Raw genomic sequence first — 11191 nt, 5'->3', positions numbered from 1 at the left:
CCATTAATACCTGCAGGTGGCATCAATGCAGCACGGAATTGCAGTGTTATAAATCATCTACAATGCTGAGCTAGTTTGGCTCAGTAGCTTTGCAGTAAAGTTGAAGCCAGTTTGTTTGTTTTTAACTTACACTAGAGTGCTTATTAGAAAATATCCCAAGAAGATAAATTCTTTTCTTCAGATGACATGAAGCATATTAAATATCAATTTGCTTTTGTTTGGAAGTCACAGAATCACAGTCATAAAGGCTGGAAGGGACCTTTGGAGATATATAATCTAACAAGCCTGTTAAAGCAGGTTCCCTACAGTAGGTTATAGAGGAAAATGTCCAGGCAGGTTTTGAATATCTCCAAAGAAGGAGACTGCACAGCCCCTCTGGGCAGCTTGTTCCAATGTTCTGTTACCCTCAAAGTAATTTTTTCCTTGTGTACATATGGAACTTACTATGTTCCTGTTTCCATTGCCCCCTGTTCTGTTGCTAGGCACCACTGAGAAGATCCTGGCTCCATCTTCTTGCCCATGAGATGTTTATAAGCATTGATAAGATCCTTGACTTCTCCAAACTGAAGGTCTCTCAGCCTTTCCTCATTATGGAAATGCTCCAGGCCCCTCATCATCTTTGTGGCACTATGATGGACACTGTCCAGCACACAGAATCACACAGAATCACAGAATGACCCAGATTGGAAGGGACCTCAAGGATCATGTAGTTCCACCCCCCCTGCCTGGCAGGGCCACCAAACATACACATTTACTAGATCAGGTTGCCCAGGGCCCCGTCCAACCTGGTCTTGAACACCTCCAAGGACGGGGCATCCACAACCTCCCTGGGCAGCCTGTTCCAGGACCTCACCACTCTCCTAGTGAAGAACTTCCCCCTAACATCCAACCTAAATCTTCCCTCCTTCAACTTGGATCCATTTCCCCTAATGCCAATGACTCAGTTTGAAAGCAACATTGTCCTGAAGATACAAACCTCTTCCGTGTTGCTCTGCCACTGTTCTGCTCTGCCACTATTCATACAAATGCAGGTTATTCAATACATGAGGAAGGCACCAATGACAAATTACACACAGGGAATATATTTCATTGCTAGAACCGAGAACTCACACAAGTCACATTTGAGAAAGCTTTGTTTGCAATTATGAAAATCAAATATGTATGATTTTCTTCAGTGTAATTGCTACAGGTAATTGCATGCACAATCTATGTTAATAAAGCAAGAAATATACATCCTCTTTGCTGCTTCGAAAATTGCTGTAGTCTCATCAGGTGCTGCTGTCGTCTCTAGGCACGTCTGTGACGGTCATGGTTGGTTAAACAATGTTATTACTTTTATTACTTAGGTAAAATTTGTGAATGTTTAAATATATGTTCTTTCTTTTTTTTTCCCCATGAAAAATAATAGAAAAACCTTCAGATGACACTATTTTAGCATTTTGGCCTTTTTACTCTCCATGTCCCAGTTTTTCCATCTCCTAAATGGTGCCAAAATCACTTTACAGGAACATTGGAAGGCTTTAATAATAGGCAGGAAGTGTGCTGAGGTCTTTGTTGGAGAGTGCTGTGTAAATATAAAATGTTATGGTTAATAATACAGGCCTGGATGACAAAGGGAATTATAGGAGGTGTCACGGTGCAATCCTGCAATCCCACAGCTTTCCAAGCTGATTTCAAGGTAACATATGAATGAGATTTGCTTTTGTGCTCTGTATGGAGAACATTCATTGAGCACTGGGTGAATTTCGTACACTGTAGTATCACTTCCTTACAAAACAGGATGGTGCCTAATCTAGCAGTGTAGGAAGAACCGACTGACAAAGTAAGTCACACTCAGCTGCAAGTCACTGACAGATACCTTAATTTTTGGTGTAAAAACTGGTTTAGGGATGGGGGTACAAGCTTGAAACAAGAAAGTGACTGTGTGTGCTCTAAGTGATGTGCAGTGTGACCTGGAGGAAGTTATTTAAATTTACTGTTTCTTGAGTTCTTCATCTGAAGAACTCCCTTCCTCCCAAGGGTGATATGAGGAGAACTACATTAATTAGTTGCCTGCTTAGAGATGGGTTTAATAGGCTGGGGTAGCTAGAACATCACTCTTCCTTATCTCTACTGACCAGTCCTGGTCAGTATCTTGTCACCTAAATTGATTTTTGCAGAAGGTGATTAAACACAATTAAATGCCCGTATTAAAGCTGACTCTCGGATTAGCTTTATTGAACCCAGATGAAAGTGTTGATAGATTCTGAGCTCCTTTTATTAAGAAAAAAAAAGTGTGAATGGGATCCATACAGAGTCGGCAGGACAAATTCCTTTCCCACAAGCCCACCATTATCTAGGAGATGAAATTAGAGTTCTATTTCTAAACTACAGTGCAATCCTCTCCCTCATCTTAATTAAATAAAGTGTTAATGAACCCTGTCTTTAGCTAACTTGCTACCTTTCCTTCGGCAGCTTTACCAGTTTCTGCTGTTCAACTTCAGGCTTTTATTTTCTTGTTGCAGTCTGTAAAGGCTTTTATTTTTGGGGGGACGGATTTTACATTTTACTTGAAAGAAGTCCAAATTTTGCTGTGGACGCCATAACTGGTCAGCAGCTGTGAGGATGGAAGGGGAACAGATCAGCATCTGGAACCGTTCTCTTTTTGCTTTAAGTTCTGTGAAAGTCCTCCTTGAATGGCAGAATTTGTGTTAGATCAAAATCACTGTCCATCTGCTCTCATGGGCTTTATTTCAAATCCCATAATGACGATAATAACGATAATTGCTAGTAACAGAGGACGGTCCTGTGGCCTGCGTGAAATGAGTCTGGAGGAGCAGTGCTTAATTTTCAGTACGTATGGCTCCGTGTTGTTGGACGGTCATTGAAATCAGTGGGACACTTTCCAGCAGCTTCCCTGATCATTAGCTGGGACGCTTTACACCACATTACAGCAGGAGAAAATTAGCATAGCTGTTGGCAATTCAGCAGTTGATGATTAAATAGATAGACTGAAACCCTTTTCACCTTTCCAGACTGAAACTGGGAGAGGCAAGTGGTGCAGAGATAGGACACTGCACTGCTTATCAGCTGACACCTGTCCTGTGAGAACTTTAGGCCTGATGTAGTTCAGGCACCTGTTATTTTTCACTAGTATTACCCACCCGGGTCCAGGTAGTTGCACATAAGGAGAATAGCTCTCATAATTGTGGAAAGCTGTGCATACTTATGAGGGCTGAAAGCCTCAATTTCAAGGCAGATGCGTGGACCGCACCATTGGGACTCATTACATTGGCAGGTCCTTCTGCAGCAGCTTTGTGTATCATACAGTTTACAATGTAAAATCTCTCCGTGCTCTGATCTTAATCAGCGATGTTGCAGGGACTCCTCACTTCTTTGGAAGTGTGGGGCAACCCTTGAGGTTTTTTTCTGCTTTTTGGCCTGTCCCCTCCACACATTAGACACTATAAGTAGCACCAATCTCTCCCATGGAACCATCCTTTGAGGAAATACATGCAAATGGATTTTCAAGTCTGTATTTTCCCAGGTTACCATTTGGTGATTTTTCAGAGCTGCTCTCGTGTCCAGGTATTATTCCTCTGAGTTCTGTTCTACAACAGAGAAAGAAACACAAGACCTTGAAGAACTTATAGCCATTAGATTAAAAAGGAAAAGCAAAGATGTGAGCCAAGCCAACAGGAATTCCCACTCCTGTGCTGAAGAGTACTTCACCACAGGTCCCAGTGGGGCACATCAAACAGGTAGAGACAGTAGGCTCTCATCCTTGATTTAAAACCACAGGCAGTCTGTTTGCCTTCCATACATAGTAAAAGTTAGCAGGAATCCCCCACTGTTATCTGTGTGATGCACTCCAGCGTGAGAGAGGAGTATTTCACTGGGGCATTGCCTTATGCATTCATTCATTTAATTGCACATTCATTATGTTTATTCATGTGACAAGCTGGCACAATCCGAGGGTTACCTACAGGATTTATTATGGATGCAAATTTAAACAAAATGATAATAACATCATTCAATAGCACCTAGAAATAGAGAAGCCATTATTTGTGTGTTACGGGTGTTTTTTATGAGCAGGACTCTGTTGTGCTCTCTGCTTTGCCAGGAGAGATTCTACCCCCACAGAAGAGGGATTCCCGTCCCTTGTGGCAGGTGACTTCTGACCAAGTAGCCCCTGGTTTTTGGGTGCATCTTCTAAGCCCGTGGGCTTTCATCAATGCTAAAAAATTTCCCTTCTTTGCCTGCAAAAATCATTGCTGAAGTCAGTTGGTGACCACATACCTCTGCTAAAGATGTGTGAAAAGTTGAACAAGACAGATGTTCATCAGGTGTTGTGGGTAGGCTGAGATTTTAAAGCAAATTTGGGGATTTTCTGATCACATTTGTTTGTCCTTCTTGGGACCCTGTCCACAGACTCCTTCCGTTCTTTTGACTTTCTAAACCTAAGAAGAAAGGGGAATAATCTGTTTGTGTCTACTTACAGATCAGGCCAGGAAAAAAAGAGAGTCTGGGACTTGTATTCTCATCCCAGACAGAGCAGTCTGGATGACTCACACACGTGGATGGGCACTTTCCCAGCTCTTCAATGAAGCTGGAGCGGTGTTGAATCCTTGAGAGTGAGGTTGCTCGTTCAAGTTGAGCAGCTGTTAACAAAGACTGCAGAGTTTTAAATAACCTGAATAAATGGAATCTCTTCTTCCCCCTCAGTTAATTAGGCTTCGCTTTCTTTGTACAAAACTCACTTGCTCTCCTCTTACTTGGACAGTGTGTGGTGGCAGATAAAACCTGAATGTCATATATAAGCAGCCAGTGCAGGGAGTGAATGGAGCCCCATTTCCCATGGCTTCCTGTCCTGTGGTCTTGCTGCTTTTGTCCTAGCAATGAACAAGGGTTGGCACGTCTCACAGCTGGGCACGTCTTGTGATTCTGTTAAGAAATTGCTCTTAGTGGCTATAGAGAATCGTAGCTATGGGGAAAAGAAATGTGACAGAGGAGCTGCTGCCACCAACTCTAGGAGTGTCACAGACCACCAAAGCACTGGTCCTGAGCTTTAAACACTTTAAGCACATGGGGCTGGAGGGCAGAAGACTGCAAGCGCAGGTTGTTAGGGGTGCAGTAGCTGCTCTCCCTGCCTGCTTTTCAGCAGTTTTCAGCAGCTATGTATTTTTTTCCTCTCTGGCAGAACAGTGGAGTTAAGGGCAATGTGAAGCCTTACGTGCTCTCTAAAGCATCTTTTGCATTCTTTCCTCTTGCAGAAAGGAAACTGGACTTAAAATCCATGGAGCTTTCCAGGATGAGCAAAGCTGAACCTGAGGTTTCTGACAGGCTGAGGTGAAGTGAGTACAATTAGTGTGGGGAAAGCAGAACTTGGGAGCCTGAGTATGGAGCTGGATGCTCAGCATCCATACAGAAACCCCAGAGCAATCACTGGTACCAAGGGCATATTGTTCGCAGGTACTGTCTAAAGGTACCGTTGCAGAGTTTATTAGGAATAGACTTTGTAGTAACCTTGCAATGCAAGACATTTTTTTTTCAAACACCTTCAGAAAAGGTTACTAACAGACATGCGATCATGAATTATTTACTTTGCAGTAGGTAAGCCATGGTCCCTATCAGCCATGACCCGTGCATACACTTGCACAGGCACGTGTACACACACATTGTTTTCCTATGTTATTCTCTAATAAAGCCACAGAAGAATTCCATAAATAAATAAAACTCGAGGGCTCTGCCCTATTACTGGTGAAGTCAAGGGTCTCTACTTGCTGATTGTAAAAGCAGATTTTACCGTGGGGTATTCTAGTGCTGTGGGATTATGCTAGGGAAGGAGGGGAGTGCCAGAGCAGAGTTGAGGTGAAAGCTGTGTGTCCTGCAATACAAGGTCAAGCTCTGAACTCGTCACATGTGGCACGAATGGACATTTGAAGCTGCTTTCAGTCCATCAGAATTAGGAGCCCACACAAGCAGGAATCTCACTTTCAGAAATGAGCTTTAGCACAGATGGATCCTATCCTATGTTCTCTGTTGTTTCTTCTCTCTTTCAGCACGGGTGGGCAAGTGAGCAGCAGATGAAAATTGCAGCTGTTAGCCAGAGAATGCTAACCAAAACTAACCACCTAAAGCCTGTGTTGCTAGGAAACACTCTGCTTTTTACTATGCATCACCACTATTTGTATGCATCTGCTCTTCTGATTTTCTTATTATTATTCTTTGCCTTGGATCCAGTAAGAAATTCTTGCTAGGAGCTGGCGCAGAATGTGTTCCTCTCCAGGTCTGCCGGGCTGATCTAAACCCACCCCCATGAGGGGTGGACTCAGCTTTTAACATCAAACCTTTGTTATAAGCTGGTTCAGTTATTTCATTTTATTTCATTTTACTCTGGCAGAAAACTGGCAGAATTCACACACACTGTTAGACACAAGCACCCAGCAAACAAGGACAGTCAAGCTTTGGAGGACTGTGCAGGGTGTCCTGCCTTCTGCTTTTCCAGTCTTTTGTGGAGGTTTCTTCATAGAATCATAGAATTCTTCCTTGCAGTGATGCTATTTCCTCTTAAATGCCTTCAGGAACTAACTTTCCTGCTTGTAGTTGTGCACCCATATCCATAGGGAAACCCAGGCAAAAGAAATTAATTCTGCTAAAATGATTTTTCCTTGGACAAGCTGCACTGATAGAAGTACCTCTAACCTGAGATTTTGTGTCAGTTCTAGGGAGCTCTATTGATTTAACAGATTTGAATTTAAGTCAATGGAGTTCAATCAATACTCAACTGGAGCAGAGATTAGGTTCTCCATTGATTTTGAGTGCAGCCGACACCAGTATAGTTTGTAATTTACAAGCACGAGTTAGGCGACGTGAGGCAGGTTTAAATCACTCCATGTTGCTTGAGCTGCCTCTGAGCTCCGCTAAGATTCAGAATGGGAATTGAAGGAGGATTCCAGTGATACATTCACAACTTGCTGGTGGTTGTGGCTACGTGAGTTCTGACAAAACATGGCATGTGACTGCATCTTCATGCAGCTCTATCAGAAGCTGAGGTTTAGCAAAAATCAGCTTGTAATCTCATACAGAGTTATTTGCCCGCACCTTCTGTAGCCAAACAAACAAACAAAAAAAGCAGCATCCTGGCTTTCTTGAAGGCTACTTTCCATTCATTGCAGTGGGAAAAGAAAGAGGCAGGGACCCTGCAGATAACATTTTTCTACTACTGAATAAAGCCAAACCCTGGAAAAACACTGTAAGTCTGTGTTTTTAAGGCCAGACTGTAGCGCACAAAGGACAGAATAATGAGTTTCACTTGTAGTCTTCTTCATGAATGGGAAGATCAGTAGGGCATAAATACATGCTATGCTCTAATTAAAACAAAACTTTCCAAGGCCAGAGCGATAATGTGATAGATTCTGCAGCTATACAGCATAAGCACAGACTGGGTTGAGGAAGGCAAGGACTTGTTTGATTTAGTGAATTTTTCCTGCTAGTTCAGGAAGGTCAGATTGTTCCCTGCAGTTCTTGAATGCCTCATCCGATCCATATCTGTGATTTACCATGGGGTTTATTCCATACACCATAGGTCTTTGTTTGGGAATAATTATTGAACAATCCTGCATTTTCTTTTGTTTGCTGTCTTTGTAGCACCTTGCCACATACACCCAGTCTAAAGCGGTTTAGAAGCTATCATAAATTAAAACAGAAACGATTCAATCTCTTTTGATAGATCACTAAACTCTTGTGATACATCTCTATCTACCTGCATTATATTCTGCCAAAATCCACAGGTAGCCAGGGATTTCGCCGTCTCTGCTAAGCTGAAGTTTTCAGAGGATTTCAATACAATTTGAGCTCTCATCTCTCATATTTAAGATCAAGGAATAATTTTGGTGTGATGCATTTTATTTTGTTTGGCATTCTTCAAATCCCTTGCTATTCAGTGTTTATACAATGGATGGTCACAAAGCCAGAAAATCCCACTAGTCCAGAATGGTTTGCTTGTTTAAATGAATTTATTTGCCTTCCATACAGGTAAATCCTGCGCAGCTTAATTTTAAGTTGAGAAATAGATAACAGGAAGATCAGTACAACTCATGAAAGGACAGCACAGTTCATTCTGCCTTAGAAAGCTCCTGTCCCCCTGCTCTGGAGTCAGCAGAATCCCCTGTACCCCCACCAGAGGGGAGTGTGCCATCTCCAGCCTGCACTGCTGTGCCCAGGAAAGCTGAGAAAATCAGCAGGACAAACTCACAACTGAGACAGGAGTGAGCAGCTTCAGCCTCAGTGGGCAAGGTATGAGCTGGTCCCAAAGCCTGAGGTTGGCAGCAGATCCCTCAGTGGCAGGACAAAACCTTCACCTGGTTGAACCACTCTGGAAAAGTGAGATCTGCTTATTGCAAACAATAAGTCTGAGCATCTCTAGTGCCATTTAGGATGCCCTAAGGGACCCTGTGGAACTTCCAGCTGGCCTGGAAGGATGTGCATCTGCTGGAGGTCCCGTGTCATGTCAGCCTGCACTGGATGAGATATATATGTTGAAGTCTCTGAATTAAGCCTGTCTTATCTGGTTTCGCAGCATATTTTTAGTATTTCTTGTCACAAATATTATAGATAGATGGCTAGAAAAAGATATGCATTTGTAACATATTTGGGTACATCTGCTCTAAACATGGAGGTGCAGAACTGCATGGAAATTAATGTGTCAGATGTGGCTGGAGTTGCTCCATTGAACAGATGAAGACTCTCAATAGATTTTACTCTAATGCTGAGCTGCATTTCCTATCCAAAGTTACCATATCATTTTGCAGTGATGTAGAACTATGTACAAAAAACCCACAAAAACGTGTTTCATTGCAAAAAAAAAAAAGGTCAGTAAATGAATGAAACTCATTGCCTGCAGTTTTTAAAGTACCAGTTTCCCCCATGGCCATGAACAAGTATTTATTTTCAGTTCCATGTTGTCTTGTGTGCTCAGCCATGACTTCATTTGCCTGCAGTGTGACCATGGAGCCATGTCACATGAAGACAGACTCACTGTAGCCATGAGTCAAATGAGCTCAGCAGACCCCCAACATTTCCATTGTACAACAGCTTGGTAGGGTTTCCTGTGCAAAATTATTTAGTGGCAAAGGAGCTCACATCTTTTATGTGTTTAAGGAACAGTTTTAAAAATAGGGGGAAGGAAAATGTTTACTCTGGAAATGTGTTGTGTACCAGGTGGGACTCCCATACCCAATTAACTGATGCAGAAAATAGCTGCCATCAGCCTGCAGCGTTCTGGAGAAGTCTCATTCTGTAAGTGAACATTTGCTGATGCCAGCAAACTCGGCAGCCTGAAAAGCTATTTTCTCCTTACTGCTGAGACCACCATTTTGTAGACTCTGGCAAAAGAGAGGCCTTCTGTCTCCCAGCATCACATGATGAGAGGAAGAATTTTTGTCTACCTGCTGCAGAGCATAGAAGGAAGTTGTGAAGCAATGGGGGGGGGGGGGGCAGCCGAGTTTGAAATCTGTTTATTTGCTAGAATCCACCTTCTTAATACCCCCAGTCTGTGCCTGCCCTCTCTGTCTGCATAAGAACAGCTCCCATCAGCAGCAGTTTTAAGGGTGTTTGGGTGTAGGAGACATGATGCATTGGTCCCCCCTGCAGCACAGCAGCCTCAGTTGCTCCTCGGCCACCCGCACACCCACACTTGATGCAGACAGACCCAGTTGCAATGAGATTTTCACAGTTGCTGTTGAGATTTAGCTGTTATTTTCATATTGGAGGTATGTAAATAAAGGGCCATATTTTCCAAGCCTGAAGCGCCTTGAGCACACCAGCGACTTCTGTTCTTGCCAAATATTCCTTTTTGAAGGTAGAGCAAAACACACCCACACTGTGGTTTGTCATGACCTGATCATATCACAGTGAAGTTGAAAGTGAGGGCAGAACAGCCATTTTAAAACTATTTTTAGAGAAATTGGAGCAATCTGTGAGAGCAAGACAGCTGCTAAATGCATTTTGGTCTCAGTTGAGCAGCCAGCAGAACCCAGCCCTGCAAGTCAAGCAGTGGAAAGCTGCACCTGTGAGCTGTGGGTGTAAGAAAAAGAGGATGTTTTAATTGTGGAGCTCAATTAAACTATGATACGTGGAGTGTGGAAATGGTGTGGAGGTACAATGGCAATAGGTCTGTAATGGAGCCGTTCATGGTCCAAATGTCTGTAAAAATGACACCCCTTTATTACAACTTGTGTAGGTGAGTAACTGTGCCCATCACCTAAAGGTCTGGATAATTTGCTTTTATGAATGTTACAGTCATACCTTTGGATCGTCTCTTGTGACAGTTAAGCAAGCATCTGAGTCAGCAGAATGTAAGTGATCGTTTTGAGAGGTGATAGTTGTTTTGATATTATTTCTTCCCATAATTTATTATTATTATTATTATCTTGCCAGGAAGAGAACTTTTTTATACAGATGAAGAAGAAATGGTATTTTTCATCATATAAATGAAACGTTAGCATTTTTGAATTGCTTATATAAAGCACCCAGAGGTTTACAGGGAAATAAAAACCAAACTGCAATTATACATCGCAAAAATACTTCATTAAATTGCCCTTTTAAGTTGATTTTATTACTTGCAAATTGTCACTGTGTTGAGGTGAAGGTCAGGTATGTGGCTGAAATCCTGTGAGGGTATGTTTCAAGTCTAAGTGGGGGAAGAAGAGAATTCTACAAGCAATTTCAGAGGGCAATTTTGTTCCTCTATGAGACAAATCTGTGACTCTCAGATCCACAGATTAGCTCCCAGACCTATTGGCCCTGGAGACTTAGTCAGTGAAGGGTTCAGAATCAAAGGAATTGGGTGAATTTGTACCGAGAGCTAATTGGTACACTGTAATTAGCGTAGTTAAGCGACAAGAGGCAATTTGAAGGGTCAGAGACTGTGATGGGGCCTTGAAGTAGCTCTGACGGTATTTTCTAGGTAGATTTGGGTAGGGTTCAGGCAGGAGGTCAGTGGCAATGCAGAGATCCTGGAAATGAACTGTTCTTGCCAGAGGAAAACCTCCAAGGGTCATCAGGAATTGAGCAAGAAGAGAGTGAACAGGAGACAGAGAGGACATCCAGTAAGGGCAGCTACTGGCACCTCCATGGGGCCCATCACCCATGCTTTCAATGACAAGATGCTCCAGACATTACTTTCTTCTTTCATACGCCTCATTTCACT

This window comes from Coturnix japonica, chromosome 1 (assembly GCF_054131305.1).
Source record: "Coturnix japonica strain WE chromosome 1, WE-NBRP24, whole genome shotgun sequence".
NCBI lineage: Eukaryota > Metazoa > Chordata > Aves > Galliformes > Phasianidae > Coturnix > Coturnix japonica.
This window is presented reverse-complemented; position numbering follows the sequence as displayed.